Genomic DNA, 27,708 nt, shown 5'->3' with positions numbered 1-27,708 from the left:
AAACAACTCCATCAAATATGGGGCAAAAAAATGAACAAAAGCTTCTCAAAGAGGACATACAGATATCCAGTAGTTACATTACTAAAAAGTGATCTGCATCACTGATCATTAGAGAAATGCAAATCAAAACCATTATGGTGCCTTTTTTATGCAAAAGCTGAGAATAAGATTAATTTTGCATAAGGTCACGTAAATAAGCTCTGTGAACTTTTGGTTCTTTTAAACTATTTTAGATATGACACACCAATGGGGAAAAAAAGGTCTTTCCTTCTTCCTTCCTTCCTTCCTTCCTTCCTTCCTTCCTTCCTTCCTTCCTTCCTCTTTCTTTCCCTCCCTCCCTCCCTCCCTCCCTCCCTCCCTCCCTCCCTTCCTCTCTTTCTTTCTTTTCTTCCTTTCTTCTTTCCCTCCCTCCCTCCCTCCCTCCCTCCCTCCCTCCCTCCCTCCCTCCCTCCCTCCCATCTTTATTCCTTTCTTTCTCTCTCTTTTGGTTTTGGGGCCACAACTAGAAGTGCTCAGGGCTAACTCCTGGTTCTGTGCTCAGGGATCACTCCTGGAGGGTTTGGGGATCATACAGGATGCTGGGGAGAGAACCTGAGTTGGCTGTGTGCAAGACAAGTGTCCTGCCCACTGTATTACTGCTCTGGCACAAAACAGGTATTTCTTACTGCACACATTTTCTGCAGTATTCTTTGTTAAACAAGATTTGGTGGTCCTGAAGAACACAGACACTTATAAGAAAATCTCACTTCCCAGAGACAATCAGCATTTAGTATACAGAGATTGGTGGAATACCTGAAAAGTTCACCATGGACTTCCAACAGCTTCCTCCATGTTGACTCATCCACCAGCCCCGCTCTATTGATTCCCAACTAAAATTTATGGAATTACTAGCCCCCAAAGCTGAAAACTCCAGGGAACCCTTGGGAGGTCAGTGGGTTGAATACCCACCCAGCCAAAGCTCCAGCAGTTGCATCCACACCTCACCTTTGCAACTATACAAAGCTGCAAGTAGCTCAACTTCATTGCTTTACAAATATTCTTTGCAGAGACACCAATCTGTGAATAATTTCAGGTACCCTATGTCCAAGCTGAGAATTCTGGTGTCTTTTGGATCTGGAATGGATAGCTTCCCCCCATCCTCATACTTCCAGAAGCCCCAATACCCACACCCAACTCTTGCAGCCACTGCCATGTTGATTCATTGGCTCAGACCATAGATCCTCAACTCTCTGGAAATTGTGGCCACATATGTGACCATATGACACCTACTAAAGCACCAGACAGATTAATAAAATCTTAGACAAGAAATCAGAAATCTTGTAATCAAATATAACACTGTTCACATAAATTGACTTTTATAGTCATTTATTATATTATTGAAGCTTCATTATTAATGAGTTTTTTAATTCTAGAATTGTAAAAAAAAAAGGTTCACCACAGTCGTGTGACCTTTAGGAACAACAGTAAGCAAAACTTACTTCTGGAACTGTGACAACCCCCTTGTGAGGCACTGTAGCTATCTAGAACCTAATTCACCTCAATCAATACTCCTCTTACAATTCCCACTAGTCTTAGAATGAACATAGATATTCCATGATCAATAAGGCTTATTGTGCATTTGTCAAAATCACAGATATATATAACACAAAGGAGAACCCAACTATAAGTAATAATAGCCTTAGTTAATAATAATGTATTGATAGTAGTTCAGCAAATATAGAACATTAAAGCAAGATGTTAGAACAGAAAAACGGGTGGAGGGTATAGTCTTTGGGAACTGCTCCCCATAATTTTTATTCCATTTTTCTAAACCTAAATCATTTAAAAATTAAAGTTCATTTTTGACTTTTAAAAACTGTACTGTATTAACCATATACAATATTGAGAAGTACATATTGGAGCAAAGAAAACATAGAAGTCAAGAAAATTCAAATTTTGAATGGATTAAGTTGTGGTATATACACACAATGGAATGCTATGCAGTTCTAAGAAAAAAAAAACCCACAATCATACAATTTGCAGCACATAGATGGAACTAGAGGGCATCATGTTGTATAAAGTCAATCAGAAAAAAAGAGATAGATACAGAATGATCTCTTCCATATATGTGACAACATACAATCAAGGTATGCTCAGAGGGCCAAAGGTAACACATTGGGAGAACTGATCCACCCAATTGAGATGATTGTGTGGGGGTGGTATTGAAAGGGAGGGCCATTGAGGTCCTTGGGGGAGGAAAGTGCGTTCACTGGTGATGGTATGGTATTGGAATTATATGCACAAGAAGCTATCATTTTAACAATATTATGAATCACAGAAACGTAATCTTTTTTTTAAAGTAGTAACTCTGGAAAAGAAAGAAAGCCAAATACAAAATCTACCCTGCCTCTTTGTGCCCCCAATATACAATTTTTACTTCATTTAGAGAAACTCCCCTGTGGCTGGCTATGTTCTAAATGAGAGAGAAAAGAGCTATGTGAAAATCAACAGGTGTGTGCTATCTGATTGGACCTCCCATGAAACCCTGAACAAGTTGCTTTAGGTTTCTCAACAGACAGAAGTTAACCTCCCAAATTTTAAATTCGTAGGGTTTAATTTTAAACCTAAAAATAGAGAAAATTTATGGATGTTGGATTCAAGAAAAAAGACTCCAGGGGTCAGTTTATCCCCTCAAAAGTGGCTCCCTGACTGGAAAAAATGCTATCAGAATAATGTGAGAAACACCAGGTCTCAGTGTAGAAGCATAGTGGAAACTTCCTTCACATATTGACTCAGATACCACCTTCTCAGTACAATTTCTCACTACTGGATCTAGAACTACAAGCTTCTCACTCCGGTCCACTCCCTATCTCTTCTTTTTGTTTTCTCTGGTACACAAGCCCAGTTTATCACATGTAGTTTATTCTTTTCTCACTACCAGTTCAAGTAGTGGGATGAGGCAATTTTATTGTCATTTTTGTATCCTATAAGCATACCATTTAGTGTGTTTCCATTTTGTATTTATTAAGTTGAACTAATGGATCAATGCTTGAAAGGACACTGCAACAGGAAGGTGAGCCTGGAGTCCAGTTCATGGGAAACTGAGCAGTGACAGTCCTGAAAAAGGCAAACTGTCGGAGTAATTATAAACAAGGACTGATAAGATTTATAAACAACCCATTAGAGTATAAAGTCTTCATTCTCTACACCCTCTGGACTTTTGCACTTGCTTTAAGTTTACTTTTGACACATTGCTCTGGGTCATTGTCTGAGACCATTGAGAAGAGAACCAAACAGAACAGTGGCCAACAGGATTGGCTGATAAGACATAATTCCTGAAAAAAGTGAATGGAGGCCTGAGGGGTGAAAATAACCTTTTAATTGAAATGAAGGCAATGTATTTCCCCCCTATAGTTATTACTAAGGGCCAGGAGTTAGTCACCTGGGTGAACTGCCAGACAGAGTTATATATGACTTGATCTGTAGAAGTTACCATTTCAAGGTTTCTCTACTCACACATTCACACACACACACACACACACACACACACACACAAACACACATACATAAGAAGATGAAGAAGAAGAAGCAGAAGCAGAAGCAGAAGAAGAAGAAGAAGAAGAAGAAGAAGAAGAAGAAGAAGAAGAAGAAGAAGAAGAAGAAGAGAGGAGGAGGAAGAAGAGGAGGAGGAGGGGGAGGGGGGAGCAGGAGGAGGAGGAGGAGGAGGAGGAGAAATAGGAGGAGTAAGAGAAGGCAGAGAAAGAAACTGACACTGGAATCACTGAAATGCAGTAGGAAATTCAAAAACAAATGCACCCCAAAAGACTAAGAACTCTACTTAGGGTTCCCACAACAGATCTTCCAAGATCAACAGTATGGTTTAACTAAATGTTATCAAAGCACACTAGCCATACATTCCCGTGACATGACTCAGTGACTCTCTATTTCCTGCCTACACTTCCTTTAGCTCTGGACCTCACTGTGAGCTTTGCTTTTGTGTGTAGTAATGCCAGACTTTTCTAATTTAGCTCTGTTTAAACCATAAAAACTATCGAGAGGCTATGCAATGTGTGAAAATAAAACCAGAAGTCTATTTAATTCCCAATTTCATCCACTATTGTATCTGACGATTAAAATAATATTCAAAACTCTATCACTTCAGGTTTATTTAATATCACTTAAAACTTTGGGGGAAAGGCCTTATGTTTTACATTAAAGAACTGTTATAAACTGCCAACGTAAATAATATGGATCCCTCTATACAGAGTACCATTTGTGAAACCCTCAAAAATAATGATAAATAGTTAGAGGGGTAACATGATCTAAAGTTGTAGGATTGAAAAGCTTGAACACTTTCTTCATGTGGCTCACTTATTTTATTACTCTTAAGTAAAATATTAAATATTGTGTCTCTACTTTTCCTATGTTTAAACAGGATAAAAATACTTCCTTGTTTGTATATCACTTTGCATAAAGACAGCAGAAAGGAAGTTATGCTTGGTTTAGAACTGTTATGAATTATTGTCTATCACTTATTCTTTTCTTTTAATACATTCCTTAGTTTTCATCTATCTTTCTACATATACGTTTTATCATTTATTTTAGGCAAGAATAAAAGTTTTTGAAGAAAATTTTAAAATAATAAATTATAATTGCGTGGCAAATACATTTTATCTAAAGTAGCTGTCATTGAATTGTCGTACCATATTTGATAGGGTTCAAATATGGTAACACCTACAAGGGTGATTAGAGGTCACCCCAAAAGCCTCTATACCTCTCGGAAAGACTGGCAAGCTACCGAGAGTATTCCGCCCGCACGGAAGAGCCTGGCAAGCTATCCGCTGTGTATTCGATATGCCAAAACCAGTAACTACAACTGGTCTCATTCACCTGACCCTGAAGGCTTCACCGACATGGCAGCACTGAGAAGGATGAGAAAGGAGAGGCCGACAAAATCTCAAGGCCGACCTAGGCTGCCACAACGAAGGAAGACAAAAATGATCGTCTGTACTTTCAATGCACGTACGCTAGCATCAGATGCATCCATCGAGGACCTGATGGTACAAGCGCGAATGATCAAGTACGACATCATTGGTCTGACCGAGACAAGAAGACACGAATCTCACCATGCCGTTTTCGACACTGGAGAAGAATTGTTCCTCGGAACATGCGATAAAAGAGGTGTTGGAGGCGTCGGTGTCCTTATCAACACAAACTTGGCCAAGAGCATTGATTCATTCGAATGCCTAACAACCCGAATCGGACGTTTACATTTGAATAGATGTGGCTCACTGCCTGCAGTTTCTATCTTCGTTGTCTACGCACCAACATCTCATTATGATGAAAGAGAAATCGAGAAGTTCTACATGGAGCTAGAGAAATTCTATAAAGAAGACCACACCTTCTACAAGATCATTGTGGGTGATTTTAATGCCAAGATAGGACCGAGAAGATCAGCTGAAGAACTTCACATCGGAACCCATGGCCTAGAATGGAACGAACAGGGTGAGAGACTGTCTGAGTTCATCATGTCGACCAAGACCATTCATGGTAACTCACAGTTCCAGAAGGCAGAATCTAAACGATGGACATGGGAGTCTCCCGGTGGACGATTCCACAACGAAATAGACCACATCATATTCAATCGACGGTTTTGCCTGACTGATGTCGCTGTTGTCCCAAAATTTCGAACGGGATCGGACCACCGTCTCCTTCGTGCAAAATTCTACTTCACAGAGCGGGGAGAAAGGGCTGCAAAGTTCAAAAAGAGAACTCCCAGAACGACCACCAACTGGGAACTCTTTGGTACTATTGCGGCAACATGGGAAGATGCCATTGTTGACAACATTGACGAGGAATACGATCGACTGGTTCAGCACCTCCATGAATGTGCGAGGAACGCCAAGAGAGAGATAGCCACAAAAAGTCGCCTATCTTCGAAAACTCTTGAGCTAATTCGCCAGCGTGGTTTGGCGCATGCCTCAGGCAACCGCAAGCTAACGTCCGAGCTTGCAAAGCAGTGCAGAGATGCGATCAAGGAAGACCTCAAAGAGAGAAGAGCAGAAGTACTGGTAGATGCGGCAGAAGCCGGGAAAAGTATTCGTAACGCCCGCCTGTCCTTCGCCAACTATAAGACCAAGATGACTGCCCTCCGACGTCCTGATGGATCCATCACATCCTCCAGAACGGCAATGGAGAAGATTATCCATGACTTCTACTCAAATCTCTTCGATAGCCATGTCCACTTCCCGACATACCAAATTCCACAGGATGGGTATGTCATTCCCAACGTTCTCCCCTCCGAAATCCGACACGCCATTTCGTTGGTAAAGAAACAAACAGCACCCGGCCCAGACAAGGTCAGACCTGAACACCTGAAGAACCTGCCGTCAGTACTCATCAATACACTGGCTCGGCTCTTCACTCGCTACCTGTCTGAATGCAAGGTTCCATCTCAATGGAAAACCAGCAGGACCGTACTACTGTTCAAGAAGGGAGACATCCATGACATTGGCAACTATCGCCCGATCTGCCTATTGTCTGTCATCTACAAGTTGTTCACTCGAGTCATCCTGAATAGGATTGGCAGAACACTAGATGAAGGACAACCATGTGAGCAAGCAGGGTTCCGCAAAGGATTCAGCACCATCGACCATATCCACACGATAACCAAACTCATTGAGGTTTCTCGGGAGTTCAAGATGCCGCTCTGTTTAACGTTCATTGATTTAAAGAAGGCCTTTGATTCTGTTGAGACGGAAGCGGTCATTGAAGCCCTAGCCAATCAGGGCATACAAGCCCAATACATCAGGATCCTCCGTGAGCTGTATTGCGGATTCACTACCAGGATCTCACCATTCTACAAAGAAGTGATCGTTGATGTCAAGAGAGGGGTGCGGCAGGGTGATACCCTTTCACCGAAACTCTTCAGTGCCACCCTCGAGAACATCATGCGACGACTGGAATGGGAAGGAACGGGAGTGAAGATAGATGGTCGGCAACTACACCACCTCCGCTTTGCTGATGACATTGTTTTAATAACACCAAACATCAGCCAAGCAGCACAAATGCTGGCCGACTTTGACCGTGAGTGTGGAAAGGTAGGACTACAGCTGAATCTTACGAAGACAATGTTTATGAGAAATAGCCTTGTTCCTGACGCCCCATTCGCTCTCAATGGAACGACCATCTCCGAATGCAACAGCTATGTGTACCTAGGTCGAGAGGTCAACATGACAAATGACCTGGCACCCGAGCTGCGCAGGAGGAAGAGAGCGGCTTGGAACGCCTTCAAGAACGTCGAAGCAATAGCTAAGAGGACGAAGAACCTCCGGCTCCGGGCACATCTCTTTGATTCCACTGTTCTTCCTGCATTAACATATGCCTCAGAGACCTGGGCCCTACGCAAACAAGATGAGAACGCCATTCAGGTCTCCCAAAGAAGAATAGAAAGAGCTATGCTTGGAATATCACGTTTCACTCAAATGAGAGAACGAATCCGGAGTTCTGACATCCGTCGACGATCAAGGATCAGGGACGCTGTCTCATTTGCCAAGGTGTCGAAAATCAGATGGGCTGGTCACGTAATGAGATTTAAAGACGACCGTTGGACTAGAGCTGTTACTGATTGGATTCCACGGGATGTCAAGAGACCGCGTGGCCGCCCACCTACCAGATGGTCAGACTTCTTTGTCAAGGTCATGAATGATCGGTTTGAGGCCCTCCATGTTCCCGGAGCGAAGAGATGCCATTGGGCTACACTAGCACGCGACAGGGACAAATGGAGACGTTACTGGCGCCCGCTCGAGCAAATCGACGACTAACGGGAAGTTAAGTGATTAAGTGATTAAGCTGTCATTATTATTAACTACTACACTTTTATTATTAAACTATTTAGAATTGGTTAGTTATTAAAATGTCCTCAAGGTAGCAAGTTATTTTTGGTCCAATTTGGGGGGACAGGTCTCCCTCAGATTGTGCTCAGGGAGTCCATAAGCCACTCCTAACCATTCTCTGCAAACAGGTTGAATAGTTTAATGGATACAGTGGTACTCAGACCCCTTAGTGTCTAAACCACCAGGGTCACTGCAATGGTGCTCAGAGGCAACCAATACCACCCCAGTAGTGCTCAGGAGCAGGAAAGCCTGTGTTGCCAAGGATGGAACTGAATTGGGGACAAGCTTGTTCCCATTTTCAATTTGCATGTATCTTCCTAACTCATCATTCTTGACTATGCTGCTTCCCTTCTTCTTATTACTAGAATGCATTATATTGTTCTAATTAGAACGACATTAAAGCTTTTTTTCAAGTGCTTAGGTAAGTTAGATACTTTTGTCATATTAATTCCTTTGTTTGAATCAACTGTATGACCAGGACTATATAGTATGGTTTTACATGGTAAGCAAGCAAACAATCCCAATGTTTATTTATCCTCTGTGCAATACTTTAAAAAGAGTCACAACCCCTGAGAGAGTGCTTTTAAATTTCATCGTGTTACTGCCAATAAGGATTTAAAGTCTTCCCCATATTTATTGCTGTTTGTAAATAAAAAAATAAGAGCAATTTGCTTCAGTATCAATGATAAACTACATATAAAACTTTATCTTTTATTTTAAAAGATTTAAAGACTTTAAAAATCCATTTCAGGATACTTTTTGGTGATATGATAAATCACTCTGATTTATTGCTATTATCCTACAAGTATCATTTTTTCTGAACTAAATTTAATATATCAGAAACAGATGTTTTATTATTATTTTTTTTAATAGTGAGACATCATGAGGTACAGTTGTAGACTTACACATTTTTGTGCTTGGGTTTCAATTATACAATGATCAAACACCCATCCCTCCACCAGTGCGCATTTCCCACCACCACGGATACCAGTATCCCTTCCACCCCCCCCCCCCCCCCCAGTCCCCATCCCACCCTGCCTCTGTGGCAGGGCATTTCCCTCTCTCTCCTTTTGAGCGCTGTGGTCTGCAAAAGAGGCATTGAGTGGCAATCATGTTTGGTCGATAGTCTACCCTCAGCTTGCTCTCCCATCCTGGGCGGATCCACCCAACACCCTTTATTTGGTGTTCCCTTCTCTCTCTGAGCTCCCTTTTCCCCTAACATGTGTGGTTGTCCTCCGGGTCATTGAGCAAAATTCCTGGTACTAATCTCTGCCATACTTGGGTGTTAGTTTCCTATTTTGTTACTTTATGTTCCCCAGATGAATGCAATCTTTCTATGTCTATCCCTTTCTTTCTGAGTCATTTCGCTTAACATGATACTTTCCATGTAGTACCACTTGTATGTAAATTTAATGACTTCATCTTTTCTAACAGCTACATAGTACTCCATTGTGTAAATGTACCAGAGTTTCTTTAACCAGTCATCTGTTCTCGGGCACTCAGATTTTTTCCAGATTCTGGCTATTGTAAAGAGTGCTGCAATAAACAGACAATTGCAGATGTCACTTCGGCTATACTTTTTTGCCTCTCTGGGATATATTCCCAGGAATGGTATTGCTGGATCAAATGGGACCTCAATTTCTAGTTTTTTGAGAATCCTCCATACTGTTTTCCAAAAAGGCTGAACCAGTCGGCATTCCCACCAACAGTGAAGGAGTGTCCCTTTCTCACCACATCTGCGCCAGCACCGGTTGCTTTTGTTCTTGTGGATATGGGCCAGTCTCTGCGGTGTGAGGTGATATCTCATTGTGGTTTTGATCTGCATCTCCCTGATGATTAATGATGTAGAACATTTTCTCATGTGTCTTTTAGCCATTCGGATTTCTTCTTTGTCAAAGTTTCTATTCATTTCATCTCCCCATTTTTTGATGGGGTTGAATGTTTTCTTTTTGTGGAGTTGAACCAGTATTTTGTATATCCTTGAAATTAACCCCTTATCAGATGTGTAGTTGGCGAATATCCTTTCCCATTCTGTAGACTGTCTTTGTATTTTGGTCACTGTTTCTTTGGAGGTGCAGAAGCTTCTTAGTTTAAAATAGTCCCATTTGTCTATCTCTGTTTTCACTTGCTTGGCCAGTGGTGTGACATCTTTGAAGACACTATTAGCTTCTATGTCATGAAGGGTTTCGCCAACATTTTCCTCAATGTATCTTATAGATTCCGGTCTGATGTTGAGGTCTTTAATCCACTTAGATCTTACTTTTGTACATGGAGTTAGGCAGAGATCTGAGCCCATTTTTTTGCATATAGCCATCCAGTTTTGCCAGCATAGTTTGTTAAAGAGGCTTTCTCTGCTCCACTTCACTTTCCTTGCCCCCTTATCGAAGATTAGATGCTCGTATGCTTGGGGGGGGGGGGGACGTCCGTATATTCAACCCTGTTCCATTGGTCTACAGCTCTGCCTTTGTTCCAGTACCATGCTGTTTCAATTATTACTGCCTTGTAGTAGAGTTTGAAGTTAGGGAGGTTGATTCCTCCCATTTTATTTTTCCCAAGAATTGCTTTAGCTATTCGTGGGGGCTTATTGTTCCATATAAATTTCAGGAGTGTTCTGGAAAACAGTATGGACGATTCTCAAAAAATTAGAAATTGAGCTCCCATTTGACCCAGCAATACCACTCCTGGGAATATATCCCAGAGAGGCAAAAATGTATAGTCGAAGTGACATCTGCACTTGTTTGTTCATTGCAGCACTCTTTACAATAGCCAGAAACTGGAAGAAACCTGAATGCCCAAGAACAGATGACTGGTTAAAGAAACTTTGGTACATCTACACAATGGAGTACTATGTAGCTCTTAGAAAAGATGAAATCATGAAATTTACATACAAGTGGTACAATATGGAAAGTATCATGCTAAGCGAAATGAGTCAGAAAGAGAGGGATAGACATAGAAAGATTGCATTCATCTGGGGGATATAAAGTAACAAAGTATGAGATTAATACCCAAGAATAGCTGAGATCAGCACCAGGAGGATTACTCCATAACTTAGAGGCCAGCCGGGTATCCTAGAGGAAAGGGCAGTTCAGATAGAGAAGGGAGCACCAAATAAAGGATGTTTGGAGGATCCTCCCAGGAGGGGAGATGCATGTCGAAAGTAGACTATGGACTGAACATGTTTGCCACTCAATGCCTCTTTTGCAGACCACAACACCCAAAAGGAGAGAGAGAACACAGGGGATTGCCCTGCCACAGAGACAGGGGGGATGGGGGGATGGGGGTGGGAGGGATATTATCCATGGTGGTGGAAAATGGGCACTGGTGGAGGGATGGGTATCTGAGCATTGTATAATTGAAACCAAAGCACAAAAAATTGTAAATCTACAACTTTAAAAAAACTAAAATAAAATAAAGGGAAAAATATTTTACAATATAAATGTTTAAAACCATCTTATAACATTTTTATATTTATAAAGTGATGTTTACAATTATTTCCAAACAAGTGAAAAAAAAACAAGTAATGTGTAATTAGCCAGGTGGATTTAGTTAAATTTAATTTTGTTTTCTTCAAAATATCATTATTTCTACTTGAATTAATTTTAAGTTATTTTAAGGTGCTTCTTTAAAAATGTGTTTGTATTAAATGTTGAGTTTATTACCACAAAAAAATAAAAATAAATTTCAGGAGTGTTTGCTCCAATTCTTTGAAGAATGTCATGGGTATCCTAATAGAAATTGCGTTGAATTTATACAGTGCTTTGGGAAGTATTACCATTTTAGAAACAGATGTTTTTAAAGAGAAATCTGTTTGGCTTATTTTTCACAACAGACTTCCTCTATGGCTATCCTTTCATGACAAGAGAAAAAGACCTTGGCTTTCCTTAAAATCTTTGAGAAGAATAAAAAAAATTCTTAGCTTAATTAGAGTGACCTCAGATGAGTCTTGTCACATTCCAAAAACTTTAAGTTTCATAATCATTAATCTAATTGTTGTTCTGGAAAAACTGATTTTTGTATCCTTCTTACTCAAATGTGTACTGTTGATGTTATGTGCTGAACACCCAGACATGGCCAAATATATACAATCTACATTGCTTCCATAAGTAGTAAATGTGCTATGTTCCCTGAATAATGTCAGTTGTCTTGATGGGAACTACAGACTGCTCTCAGTCTGATTAATTTAAAATATCATGCAGAGTAAAAGTTATTATGAACACTTAAGTATAATCTGGCCATAGGTGCTACAAATTATGTTGGCCAACTTCTATCTTGATAAATAAGTGAGAAATGGTTTCCAAGATCATCAAAACATTTAGTAGACAGATATAAGTACTAGTTTGTAGGGTTTAGACACGAAGTTACCACTTCTATTTATTTTGACATTTATTTATCTTGTTGCCTCAATATGAAAATCTTTTATGTTCAAGTTGTGACCAAAATAACATATTTATTTTATGAACTACCTACTATTAATACTGCTAGCAGTCTTTTCTCCTGTCTTTTGTGCTAATTAGCATTGTTTCATATTCACCTGACAAGTATAACAAATACTGCTGTGTCTTCATGAATGCAAATCACTACGAAGAGGTTTGAGTTTGGTTAAGATGGAAAAGATTTGGGTTTGGTGTAAAAGATGGGTAAGATTTGGTTATGGTGTAATAGATGTCTGGCATGTATAATCCTTGAAACTCTGGAACGATAAATCATTTGGATGATCTGTGGTTTCTTTTTGTGGTTCTTGTATGATACCTTAAATCATAAGAGTTGATATACATATATCAAAAGCTCTGTAATGTGAAATGATGAGTCCTTTCACCATATGCGTAGTGCCAGATGTTTCCTAGTATCAGACAACATTACAGTGGATTGGGTGCTTGCCTTGTATATGGCACATACAGATTCAATTCCTGGCACCATGTATGATCCCTTGAGCTCTTCCAGGAATGCTCTCTGAGTTCACGTTCCAGGAATAAGCCCCTGGGCACAGCCAAGTGTGCAACACTTGCCAAACAACATCAGATAAAAAAAGAGTTGCGTATCAACAGACTGACCGAGGTTAAAACAACTAGAATTCAATTCACACATCAGAAATGTGAATTGACATTTTTAGGCAAATATTTATTTATAAACAGAGAAAAATAATATATTACTCTTTTTTCCCCTTCTGTGGGGGTGCACACATTGAAGTGCTAAGATTGTTCTCCCGAATCTGCACTTAGAGACTGCTTCTGGTTATGCTCAGAAGACCATAGGGTGCTGCGAGTCAAACCCAGGTCAGCTGTGTGAATGGCAAATGCCCTAGGTGCTGTACTCTCTCTCTCTCTGCCCCCACATATTACTCTTGAGTCTAAGTCAACATAAAACATTTACAAGTAAAGCATGGTAATTGATATGTTTAAATTCTAGAAGTTAAGAAGTCTCAGTGAAGGGAAATGCTATCCCAATAGTCTTTCTTACTGAAAGACTAATAAAGAAAATTACACTAGTGAGAATTAAACAGATTAAAACCCATATTTCTCCAATCACTTAGAAATAGATTCTTAGCATTCCTTCATTTTACAATACTGGTATGTGTAATGAACCTAACCCATTAATAGGTAATAGAGATGACTGCAGCAAGAAAAAGATAACAGTGTATTTTAGGGATAATATTTTTAAAAGTAGTTAAAAGAATAAATATTTTATAGGTAAACAAATCCAAATAATATGCATGAAATGAAATTTTCAAACAGCAACTTTGAATGATAAAAAAATCTTCTTTTAAATTAAGTGAAATTGATAAATCATAAAGAAAATGAGAAATTAAAAGTATATATAGCTGTGACCCAAAAGTTATAAAATGGTGAAGACATTCATACTTTTAACATGCAATGCTTCACAAATATTAATTAATTGGAAGACCGAGAAAGATTATTGAACTCTCTCTGCTATAACTTATCTATTTATTATACATTATAGTTCAAATTCTAGCACATGAATAAAACTCAAAAGCAATTTTTAGCATAATATCCTACTTTTGTTATTAATAGAAGGTAAGGGAGAGAAATAAAAAAGTTTGCATAATCTTTCAAAATTTCTTAAGTGAAAATAAAGAGAAAATCCCAGCCTTTCTGGTACTTTGACTGGGTAATTTTTCAGTGTAAATTATCATGCCATTCTCATTTAAATTGTTTGAATTTTTTCTAACTTTATATAAACACTATGGTTTACAAATTTGTTCATAATACACTTGTTTCAGGCATTTAGTGTTCCAACACCAATCATGCCACCATTGTGACCTTCCCTCCAACGTTCTCCCCAGTTTCCCACCACTCCCGAAGTCTGATCCCTTCACATATACAAAATAATTTATTTTATATTGCTTGTAACAACAAAATGAGAAATGAATTATCAAAAAATAGTTCAAATGAAAATTTGTGTAAATTGTTATATCTCACAATGGTGTTATTAAAGTCATTGTCTGAGAATTTACTGGGCTGTTCGTTGCTAGTTGAACTTTTTGTATTATTGTTTTCATTTATTGAGTATACTGCTCTACTATGCTACTTTCCCATCTAATTTGCTGTGCTCTGGCTGGGTTGTCGGTATTGTGGAATTATACACAGTGCATATTCAAGGAGCTATAGAACTGGAACAATTCTTTGACTTGGTGTTTCTTGAGTTTAGTTGTGAAGCTAGGCTTTTTACATGCTTGAGGCTGCAAAAGTGTGGTTGTGACTACTAGAGCTTCTGGCTGTATGAGGTGGGAGGAAGCTGATCCCCTCCACCCCCCCAATCCCACACACACACACACTCCATGAAGGCCAAAGTTCTCAGCCTGAAGACAACATACCTGGGAGTTTCACCAGTTTGGCATCTCTTCTAAGATTCTTGTTTGGCATATAGAATTAATTATGCAAGTTTAAGAAAGATAGAAATAAAGTTATGAATCTGTAAACTCCAGAGGAGAGAGATAAGATGAAAATTTCCCATAGTTCTGTATAATCTATGTTAACTGTCTGCTTTTCAAATTAGCGTTAGCATCACTGAGAAAAATATTTTAAAGATGATCAATGAAAAATTTTACATAATATAAAATAAATCCATTCTGTGTGCTCTTTGATTTGTTATTTCTTCAGAAAAAAAATCAATTATGTACTGGATGAAAGCTTTTCTACTTCAGATTGTGATGACTCCTAATACTTTGGGGGAGGGGTTGTTTAGCAACAAAAAGAATCAAGGACTGACAAATATTAATAAAATAGGAACAAGTATAGTAGGACTCTCTTATGAGAGCTGAATTACTCATGAAGTCAAGCTATAGAAGAGAAATTTATATTTAAATCATAGTCTCTCGGGACTGGAACAATAGCACAGCGGGTAGGGCCTTTGCCTTGCACGCAGCCAACCCAGGTTTGATTCCCAGCATCCCATATGGTGCCCTGAGCACCACCATGGGTAATTCCTGAGTACAGAGCCAGGAGTAACCCCTGTGCTCCGCCAGGTGTGACCCAAAAAGCAAAAAACAAAAATAAATAAATCATAGTCTCTCAATCTATGATATATAGACATTAATTTTATTTCTAGTATTAAATTTGCACAATGAGGATTACAAACTAGTTTAAGTTTTATAGAATAATGCTTAAATATGAACATTATAACCATGAACATTATAATCATGAACATTATAGTCATGTTCTTTAAGAAAAACTGTATGTGGGTCAAAGTGATAATCTGAGGGTTAAGGTACTTGCCTTGTAGGTAAAAGAGCTGGTTTAATTCCTGGCACCTCATAAAATTCCCTAAACTCTTCCAGGAGTAATCCCTGAGTGCAGAACCAGAAGTAGGCCCAGAGTACCACTGGGTACGGCCCCCAAACAAAACAAAACATAAAAGAGTGATTAGCTTGAGGAAGAGCACAATTGAGCTGTAAGACAAAGTAGATGTCTTTTCCAGGGAAGCCTATTTTCACATGAACGAACAATTCACACACTAACTATACTTATTTCTAACTTGGACTGGCAAAAAATCTTCTCAAGAAATAGCAAAGTGCATCTGTCACTAAAAGGGTAAATGGCAGTCGATACAATTTAAACTTTCAAAAAGTAAAACTTTTCTGAAAACTTGTACTAATCATCTTGAAAATTTTCAAGGACTTTGCAGATAATTATGGTGATGTAAATAAATGTGATTTTTGAAATATGTAATTTTGTGACTCAACTTTTGGAAGATCTGCATAATGAATATTTTCCAAATAACCAAACTTCATGTTTTAAGATTATGAATGAAGAGCGAATTCAATTGATGATCTTCAGTTTATAAGTAACAATATGTAAAAGCTTCATATGGTTTCAGAATCTATATGCTAAAATTAATATTTATTTTTTGTGTAGCACTGTAGCACTGTCCCACTGTCCTCCAGCTGTTCATAGATTCGCTGGAGCAGGCCCAGTAACATCTCCATTGTGAAACTTGTTGTTACTGTGTTTGGCATATCGAATACCTCACAGATAGCTTGCCAGGCTTTGCCCTGCGGGCAAGATACTCTCAGTAGCTTGCCGGGCTCTCCGAGAGGGGTGGAGGAATCGAACCCTGCTCTGTGGCTGGCGGCATGCAATGCAAAAGCCCTACCGCTGTCCTATAGCTCCAGCCCATATTTTTTGTGTAGTAGAAAGTAAAATATACACAATTACCTTAAGTAGCTGTTAAAATACTCTTCCTTTTCCCAAGCCCATAAATTGAGATATTTTAAAATATACCATGCTATAACATACTGTGCTGTACTATTAAACTAAATAAAGCCAAGTATTTCCAAATACTTCTACCAAAACAATACCGCAGTAAACTGAAGCAAAAGCAGACATAAACATCCAATCATGCCCTTATCCTGACTAAATCTCCCAGGAAATGCAGGCCAAGCCTCTAAACTTGATGGAACCACGGGTCTCTGCAGCTGCAAAGTCCCAGCAAGCAGGCCAGAGGAGGGCTGGCCCGCCCAGCTGTAGCTCCCACAGCAGCACCCTCACCCCACCAATACAGCCACGCCAGGGACTGAACTCCACTGCCTCACATATAGTCTCTGCAGAGACTCCAATCCACAAATAATTTCAGGTACCTGGCACCTGGGCTGAGAACTCTGCCATGTTTTTCCAGAATTATCGTGGGTAGCCTCTTCCCGATATCCCCTAAACTTCCGGAAGCCCTGGCAGCAACGCCCACCTCCCGCAGCCACGGCCATTTATACTCATTGGCTGACTCCACAGATCCTGAAGTCTGCACCTCAGCACTTCCTAAAGTAACAAACAGCTTAATAAATTCTTACACAAGAACTTAACCCTGCAATCAGATATAGCAATGTTCACATAAATTGATTTTCTGTATCTACTAATTTTAATATTGCAGCCTTTTTATCTAATCAATGTTAATTCTAGAATTATATCAATAGGTATGGACTTTTTTCAACATTAAAATAAATAATATTTTACAAATCCAACTGTGAGGCTCTAAGAGTACCTTAGTGGTAAAGCACCTGTTTCTGTGGACATGGGTTCATAAATTGGATTCCTAGCACTGCACCATATGCCAAATGTGATTCTATGGCAATGTGGTTGCATGATCCCTGCACAAGAGTGGTGAGCAGTGCAACCAAAGTGTGCATGAAATCAGAAATAAAGTGTGGAATCATGGCAAACACTGTGTGCAACATCAATCATGCAATAAAAAGAACATAAACAAACAACAAAGGGATGGGAAGGAGGAAAAATCCAGTTCTCTACCATTCAGTCACACATTAAAAGAGCTGTGTGAAAATGTGTGGGGGGTGAAACAAAGTACTAAAACAGGTAGTTAATAATAACAAATGTACAATTCTCAGTATTACTTTGGAAAATATAGCAATGTTTGATTCAATAATCTAATTGTGTTAACATGTAATGGTTTGTCTTCTAGTTTTATATCCTGTGGGAGCCATGCCCCTCAGCCCAGGGATGGAGGGCATGCCATGCTGGATGGCAAACCAGGGTCTTGCATGTGCAGAGATGTACTCTACCTCTGAGCTACATGCCAAGTCTCTGTAATTATTTACTTTGTTATCAGAGGATGGAGCATTGGTGTTAGGCAACAACTCCTGGCTGTGCTCAGGACTTACTCCTGATTCTCTGCTCAAAAGTAAGTCTTAAGGCTGCTCAAGCAATCATAAACAGTGCTTGAAACTCAATGCAGTAATTCATTCTTGGACATTTGGGTAATTTCCAGAATTTAGTTATTGTGGATAGTACTGTAGTAAACAGAATTGCAATTTTTTTTAAAATAGAGATTTGGGGCCCTAGGGCTAGATACCAATAAGTGAAATTTGGGGATTATATGGAAGCTTAATTCCTACTTTTTGAGATTTTTTTTCTTAAAAAGGTTGAATAAGTTGATATTACCATCATGAATTAATGAGGGTCCCTTTGTCCCCCATCCACACCAATGCTGGGCATCTGCCTTAGTAATGTGCACCAGCTACATTCGTGTGAAAGCTGATATCTCATTATGCTTCTGTATTGCAAACAAAATAATTGCCAGAATAGAAGACTCCCCACAGACTGGGAGAGTATATTTGTACATCATTCATTTGACAAAGGATTAAAATCCAAGATTTATAAAGTCCTGGTAGAACTTAATAGAAAAACAAACAACCCCATCCAAAGAATGGGGGGAAAGAAATGAATGAAACTTTCTCAAAGAAGATATACAGAAGGGTATAAAATTATATGCATCATATATCATCAGGGAAATGCAAATCAAACATTTTCTGCTGTAAGTTGTCCATCGCAGAGAATAGCTGTAACTCCTCCATAAAGCACTACCAGAAATTCAACTACAACCCCATCAGCTAATGCTAGATTCTGATCTCCCAGCCTGAGATCTGAGTGGCTTAGGAAAGTGATAAAGAATAGAAGCAGATTGAGCAGGGGAAAAATAAATGAGAACTGGAGGGGAATGCTTGGTCATAATTAGACAAGTGTCAGTCCAGATAAGACTCAGGGAAATAAACAAAGAGTTGCATGCAGAAAAGCTTTGGCAGTTCCCAATTCACAAGGAAAATTTCAGCCCCAAACCTGTATGAAAAAGAAAAAAATGGGGGAACTAAAATATTATCTGTTAGCATGAAAACCTTCCCAATAATCATCTGCCATGTAGTTCTGTGGGACAATATAAAAGGAAGTTCCCAAAGAGCAAGATGACACCCAGATTCTTGAGCAAAGTACTCCTCCACGAATAGTCAGGGTGTCCTTACCTCTTTGACATGAGATGATTGTTTGACTCTGACATTGTTTAGTAGTTGCCCTTCTCTCTTTCTGCAAATGGAAGTTTTATTGCAGCAATAATAGTGCTTTCTCTCTGCACCTGTTTATCATTAATATTAAATATAACATTTTACCAGAGAATCCAAAGGTGTTTATTCCAACCAAGAAAAATGGCATGCCTTGGGTGTTAATACTGAATGAAGTAAATAGATGAATATAAGAGCTGCCTTGGGGCTGGAGCGATAGCACAGCTGGTAAGACGTTTGCCTTGCATGCAGCCAACCCAGGTTCGATTCTCAGCATCCCATATGGTCCCCTGAATACTGCCAGGAGTGATTCCTGAGTGTAGAGCCAGGAGTAATGCACCCTTGTGCATCGCCAGGTGTGACCCAAAAAGTGAAAAAAAAAGGAATTGTCTTGCTCTATTTGGGCTACTGCCAGCAGTGCTAAAGACTTACTCAGGGTTCATTTCTGGTGGGGCTAGCAGGACAATCTGTGGTGCTGTGGATTGAACCTAGGTGGGCTGTGTGCCAAGTCAAGAGTACTGTCACTTAGACAACAAAAGCCACTGTATGTCACTTAGACAACAAAAGTTGTATTGAAGTAAGGAGTTTTACCTTAGGAAAGTTGTACTTGCATTATATTAGCTAGGGTCATTTGGGGAATTTTATAAACGGAAATGAGGTAGATACGGATGCAGGGCAGCATAGGGAGGGAGCAAAAATGGAAGATGGAATTAACATGTGTTTCATTGTGTCTAGAATCTCTGATTTTGTATTTCTTTTGTCGCCACACCTGGTAGTTCTCAGAATTTATTCCTGGGTTTCTGCTCAGGGATCAGTCCTGGAGGTGCTCAGGAGATCACATAGAGTGCTGGAAATTGAAGTCAGTTTGGTTAGGTGCAAAGCAAATGCTTTATTCACACTACTATTATTCCAACCCCTAGAGTCTCTTTGGGAACCCTCTTTTTCCCATTTTAATCCAAATGATTTGAGTAGAGTTCATCACACCTCCTGATTCAAAGATAAGGCACTCATTGAAACTGTGACCATATAAGTACTCAATATTGTTAATCAGCTATTAAGTCTAGGGATAGACCGTGATCCTAAATCAGTCCAATTAATGTTCTAGAATATTGTTTGGAGCTATTGTGAAATAGATTTTTTGCTGTATGTGGTATAGTATGTGTTGGCAAGGGGTGGGTTGTATGTGTGGGGTTGTGGGGCGAGGAGGAGTTACATTAGGAATGCCAAATTCCAGTACACTATAAATCCAGAATTGTGTTAGTTATTTTTGCTATATTATGGGAAGTAACTTTCCAAAACTGAAATCAACTCCTCATTTAGTAAAGCATAAGACTATGCGAGAGTCTTATTTAAGACTTAAAACTAGCCATAGTTAGATAGGTAATTTCTGGCTCCCTAATGGTTTGAAATAGAGGATGCCTCTTTTAACTTAAATTAGTTTGAGTGAGACTTCTGTCACTTTCAAGCAAAAAGAATCCAGATAATAAACTAAGGGGTTAATCACAAAGCATATGTGCATACCTATGTTCATAACAGCATTATTTGCAACAGCCAAGGTCTGGAAACGACTAAAGTACCCAGAAACAAATGAATGGTTAAAGAAACTGTGATATACATATATATATATTTGTAATATATATACATATATACATATATGTGCATGTATATGTTTCACTCTATCACTGTATGGAGCGATAGGACGTGGGTAGGGCATTTGCCTTGCACATGGCCGATCCGGGTTCGATTCCTCTGCCCCTCTCAGAGAGCCCGGCAAGTTACCAAGAGTATACCACCCGCACGGCAAAGCTTGGCAAGTCACCTGTGGTATATTTGATATGTCAAAACCAGTAACAACAAATCTCACAATAGAGACATCACTGGTGCCTGCTCAAGCAAATTGATGAACAACGGGAGGACAATGCTATAGTACTACACCATTGTTCATTGATTTACTCGAGAGGGCACCAGTAACATCTCCATTTGTCCTAGCCCTGAGATTTCAGCAGCCTCTCATTACTCGTCTTTCCCAATGCTGCCGTATTGGAGGCTCTTTCAGGGTCAGCGGAATGAGATCCGTTATTGTTACTGTTTTTGGCGTACACAGGTAGCTTACCAGGCTCTACTGTGATGTATATATTTACATATATATATGCATATATATCAAATACTATTCTGCTATGAGTTGGATGTCATGCTGAGTGAAAACAAATAATCAGTTTTTCTCATTCACATGCAGAGCATAAAAACCAATGAAATGGTGTCAGGCAATCCTCAAAGGAAACATATCCTAATATATGATTGACAGAACTGGGAACTGAGCAGACTAAGGGTTGCAAGGGAGATGGTGAAACCAGAGTGGAAGGATACTGACCACTGGTGGAAAGATTGGCATAGCAGTTCTGCAATTGTAAAGCAATGATTTCAATATTATTGCAAATTGTGATACCTCAATAAAAAAATTAAAACTAGGGTGATTTTGCTTACTTTCAGTTCTGTCAAAGAAAAATAATCGAATTGTCACTTAAATTTTTTTCAGACAAAATTTTGGAGTCCAGTACATATTTATTTTTTAACAAACAGAGTACTTCAGAAAAGAAATAATTAATCAAGGAATCTGTGGAAGAAAAATCGCTATAAACTTGTGTGGCATTAGAACATAACTAAAGTCACAAAAATATATTTTACAGGATGAGAGTCATTTGGTATTTATATCCTACTTACCTTCAAAGTTCTATGTCTTATTGCGGTAGAAAATATTATGTAATAAAATTATAAATGCAAGTTAAGAATAAAACAATTCAAATAATAATGTAGCACTATAGCACTGTCCTCCCGTTCTTCATCAATTTGCTCGAGTGGGCACAGTGACATAGCCTTTGTGAGACTTGTTATTACTGTTTTTGGCATATCGAATACGTCACAGGGAGCTTACCAGGCTCTTCCGTGTGAATGGTATATTCTCGATAGCTTGCTGGGCTCTATGAGAAGGGCTGAGGAATCGAACCCCAGTTGGCTGCGTGCAAGGCAAACGCCCTACCTGCTGTGTTATCACTCCAGCCCCAAATAATAATGTAAAAGTATAAAATTAAATTAAAAACTCTAGACTAGATCTTCCTATCAAAATTTGTATAAAAGCAAAGTGGATGACGAAAAGTTGTGGAGCATGGTTATTTCAAAGAAAATAGTTTAACTGGAAACATTAGGGCGTTTGCCTTGCACGTAGCCAACATATATTAGCAATATATAGTGCCCTGAGCACTGTGGCACTGTCCTCCCTTTGTTCATCGATTTTCTCGAGTGGGCACCAGTAACGTCTCCATTGTGAGACTTGTTATTGTTTTTGGCATATTGAATATGCCTGTGGGCCGGATACTCTTGGTAGCTTGCTGGCTCTCCAAGAGGGATGGAGAAATTGAATCTGGGTCAGCTGCATGCAAGGCAAACGCCCTACCCACTGTGCTGTCGCTCCAGCCTCCGCCCTGAGCTTTAACAGGTTTAACCCTAGCAGCGTCTTGAGGCTTGAATAGCACTGCATAGTTTGTCCAGAGCGCCAAACCCTCAGGAACAAATAGCTGGGTCAAGTATTGCCAAGAATGACCCCGTTGGTCCTTGAGCATTGCTTAGACCAAAAACAGTGCTTAATGTGATCTTTATTTGAAATTCAACGTTGCGTGCTCATGTTTATAGATGAGCTATGTCTTTTCCACATAGGAACAATGTCACATAGGAAAAACCGTTGTTGACCACATCTTGCTCTCAGACAGTTGGCTTCCATAACAAAAACAATACATTTATGCTGTTTAAGACACCCATTCCATTGTGTTCTATCCTAATATTTCTCCAAAACAAATACCACCATCATTGTTTATTCACCTATTATCTACAGCTGCTTTCTTGCAACAAACACAAAGTTGAAAAGTTTTAATAAAGATCATATGACCTCAAAATCCCAAATATCAAAGATCCTCTTATATAAAACATTTGCTGATTTCTGATTTACCTGATACATCAGATAGGGGAGACGGTCACTAGACTTGTCTATTCTCCATGTATACCTTCTCTGAGAACTCTCTGGTGATTCTCAATTCTTCTTTTTTGGCAAAGATCTGAAAATATATAGTTAATTTGCCTGGGACTAATGGTAAATTCCAATAAGGAAAATATAAAAGGCATTGGACACCAAGGTACACTCCCCAAACTAGCTTTATTGGCAATGATATTTTTATTTGCATATCTATCATACCTTTTCTCTCTCTTAACTGGTTTTCAATCTGAAATAGAGAATTTAATTTTCTATTGGCTTCCATAGACACCTAATTTCTTTCTACTCATAGCAAAAAAGTGTTGGAAATATCATTTCCTTCTTGAAGTCTCTCCAAAAATGCAATTTTATTTAACTTGGTCATATTCTGTCTGAAGATAAAATTCTCATGACTCATGCTGAAACTCTGAATGAATCACATTAATGTTTAAAGTTAGGAAGAGTTTTCATATTTTATGAACATACTATATGATGTATTTATGTAATTATCTGCATATACTTTTACATAGTAAACGTAAATTCGCATGACATCTTTTAGGTTGTAAAAGAACTCTTGAATAGACTTCTAAAATGAGGTCTAATTTCTTCAATAACCAACATAATGCTGTGATAATTAATGTGGTTTTTATCACTAATAAAGAAGACCCTAAAAGTTTACTGTCAACAATTTTGTTTATGCACGTTCATAAAAAAAAGAAAGTCATGTTAAACAATAAGCATGTAGTATAAAAATGGTTTTGAGCACAGTACCAGGAAAAAGTAAAGTCAGGTATGGCCCAAATACTTCCATCCTAAATATCTTAATCACCAATAAAGCTACCTAGAAATATATCTGAAAAAAGTTAATTTCTGATCTGTCTCCTATAGCTTAGCAATGAGCTCATTGATATTCATTAAGAAGTTCATTAAATATCTTCTCTTGGGCATTTTCTGGAGAGTGGGTCATGAAAAAATAAGAACAACTAGCAAAAGATCTTGCCATTCAGGATAAAAATATACCTTCAATTCAACAAATGTTCCCAAGGCTAAGTAAGAAAATGGAGGGAGCTTTGTGGAAAACTTGTTCCAAAAATTGTGAATGTAGAAATTTCAGCTTGATAATCTAAACTAGTGTTTTTCAACCTTTTCTGACAATGGTCCTCTTTCAACTTGTTTCTTTCCTATGATACCCCATGCTACCTTGGTATCCTAGTCTCCTGCTATGGCCCTACAATCGTTTTATTCATTTTTATGTGATTTTTATTGTGGCCACCTTGAGATATGTTGGGGGCCCAAGTGTATCTTGGAGGTCCAAATATCTGGGGTTACCCCAGTCTCCTGCTATGGCCAACACTTACTTATTATTTGTGGTGCTCACTTGTTGCCACCTTGGAATATCTTGGGCGCCCAACAAGAGGCAAAATGCCTCCCAGTTGAGAAACACTGATTTAAGCTCTAAGTAAGCTAAATAGTGGTTAGGAAGGGCAGGATAGCCCTACAGAGACTGATGGCTAGAGTATTCAGGAAACTAGCACATTCAAAGTCAGGGCATCTGCTGCCCTCTTCACTCCTGACAGCGGCGCCCATCTCATCTTAAATCCAGGTCAGCACAGATGCTGGCTCACGACCCTAGGACCTCCATCTTTCCCTGCAGGACCCCAGGTTTCCCCCGAGATGCCTGAAGAGAAGCAGTTTTGAGCGTCTGCCCTGCCCTCTTCACTCCTGATGGTGGCGCCCATCTCATCCCAAACCCAGGGTTCTGTAGAGGCGTGGCCTCCTCAAAAGTGGGCGTGGCCCCAAAAGTGGGCGTGGCTTAATCTCTGGCGGGCCAACGCTGACGCAGCCGCAGGTTGTTTTCCCATACTAAGGAACCTAGTCCCCAGGGAATCTAGTTCCCAATCTACTCAGCAATATGAAGAAACAAAGAAAATCTCCAACACAAGAGGAGAACAACGAAAACAATCTAGACCATTCCATCAATACAGCTCACCTAAGGGACCTCTCTGACATAGAATTCAGATACGAAGTCATCAAGATGTTCAATCAACTCAATGAAACAGTCAGACAGCCAGTAACACCACAGAAAAAATCGACAAATTACGAGAAGAAATGAGAGCAGAAATGTCACGATTAAAGATTCCATAGATGAAATGAGAACCTCAGTTTCTTCTCTTAAAAATAGAATGACCACAGCTGAAGAGAGAATCAGTGAGCTGGAAGATCAGCTGCAACAAGCCAACACGCAACAACAAACAGTGGCAATGGACCTCAAAATGGCTCTACAGAGAATCAGAGTCCTAGCAGATGATTCCAAGAGAAACAATATTAGAATCATGGGACTATCTGAACCTCAGGGAAACAATCCTAACAAAAAAAACACCGTCAAACAAATCATTGCTGAAAACTTCCCAGAGCTGCACAATGCAGCCGTTCAAGTTCAAGGAGCCCGAAGGGTGCCAGCTAAAAGAGACCCCAACAAAAACACTCCAAGACATATCATAGTTAGAATGATCGATACTGCCGATAGAGACACAATACTGCAAGCAGCAAGAGCAAAGAAGGAAATCACATACAAAGGAGCATCCCTTAGATTCACAGCAGACCTATCAGAGGAAACCCTACAAGCCCGAAGGCAGTGGCGAGATATAGTCAAAAAACTCACGGAAATGAATGCTTCCCCAAGAATACTCTATCCGGCTAAACTCTCACTCAAAATCGAAGGAACGGTACACTATTTTATAGATAAACAGAAGCTCAGGAACTTCATAGACTCAAAACCAAACCTAAAGCAAGGCCTAAAGGGGCTACTATAAGAAAAGACAAACCCTACAACCACAACACACCCGCACAGAAAGATGACACAAAACCCCATAACCATTCTCTCTCTCAATGTCAACGGTCTAAATTCACCACATAAGAGACACAGAGTGGCAAAATGGATACAGAGACAGAACCCAACATTCTGCTGCCTACAAGAAACTCATCTCAACATCCAGAACAAACACAGACTCAAAGTCAAAGGATGGAAAACAGTCCTGCAAGCACACAACTCCCTCAAAAAAGCTGGGGTGGCCATACTAGTATCCGACAACATTAATTTCACCTTGAAAAAGATTAGAAGGGACAGTGAAGGCTATTTTCTCTTCATCAAGGGATACGTACAACAGGAAGAAATCACACTCTTAAATGTATACGCACCTAATGAGGGAACAGCTAAATATTTAAAATAACTGCTAACAGATTTTAAGGAGGACATCGCTACCAACACAATAGTACTTGGAGACTTCAACATCGCCTTATCACCTCTGGATAGATCAACAAGAACAAAACCCAGCAAGGAATTATTGGCTTTGAAAGAAGTAATAGAAGAGAAAGGGGTTATGGACTTATACAGGGCTTTACACCCCAAAAAGAAAGAATACACATTCTTCTCCAGCACGCACGGAACATTTTCAAAAATAGACCATGTGCTAGGACACAAAACATACCTCAACAGAATCAAGAAGATAGAAATAGTATCAGCCATCTTTTCAGATCATGATGCACTGAGGATAGAAGTGAATCACACAAAGACACGGAGAACCAAATCAAACACCTGGAAATTAAACAACTCGATGCTGAACAATGAGTGGGTCAGGAACGAAGTCAAGGATGAAATCAAAAGATACCTGGAAACAAATGAGAATGAAGACACAAACTACCAGAACTTATGGGATGTAGCGAAAGCTGTATTAAGGGGAAAATTATAGTTCTGCAAGCATATAGAAATGATGCACATAAACAATTTGACCTCACAGCTCAAGACCATAGAAAAGGATCAGCAGAAAGAGCCTAAATCAGGCAGAAGGAAAGAGATCATAAAACTTAGAGCAGAAATCAACGACATGGAAAACAAAGAAACAATCCGAAAGATCAATGAAACCAAGAGCTGGTTCTTCGAGAAAATAAATAAGATAGATAAACTACTAGCAACACTCACAAAGAAACAGAGAGACAGAACCCTAATAAATCGAATCAGAAATAAGAATGGGGATATCACAACAGAAACTAAAGAAACTCAAGAGATCATCAGAGACTACTTTGAAAGTCTGTATGCCACGAAACACGAGAACCTGGAAGAAATGGATGAATTCCTGGATTCCTACCATCTCCCAAAGCTGAATCAAGAAGATATAGAGTACCTGAATAGACCTATTCACATCAAGGAAATTGAAACTGTAATCAAAAGTCTTCCCAAAAACAAAAGCCCAGGCCCAGACGGATTTACTAGCGAATTTTTCCAAACATTTAAAGAGAACCTATTGCCAATTCTTCTCAAGCTTATCCAGGAAATTGAAAAAACAGAAACTCTCCCAAACAGCTTCTATGAAGCCCATATCTCTCTAATACCAAAAAGGAAACAAAGACACTGCAAGAAAAGAAAACTACAGGCCAATATCCCTGATGAACACGGATGCGAAGATTCTCAACAAATTACTAGCCAATAGAATACAACAACTCATCAAAAAGATCATACA

General features: G+C 39.3%; 1 pseudogene; it reads right to left on the bottom strand.

Moving 5' to 3' along the window:
* The window catches only part of LOC130017220 (T-complex protein 1 subunit zeta-like), a 77,505-nt pseudogene that overhangs the window by 31,901 nt on the left and 17,896 nt on the right, over positions 1–27,708 (bottom strand).

Source organism: Sorex fumeus, unplaced genomic scaffold (assembly GCF_029834395.1).
Source record: "Sorex fumeus unplaced genomic scaffold, SorFum_2.1 ptg000183l, whole genome shotgun sequence".
NCBI classification, from domain to species: domain Eukaryota; kingdom Metazoa; phylum Chordata; class Mammalia; order Eulipotyphla; family Soricidae; genus Sorex; species Sorex fumeus.
The sequence above is the reverse complement of the archived record's forward strand: the minus strand, read 5'-3'. Positions and strand labels throughout refer to the sequence as shown.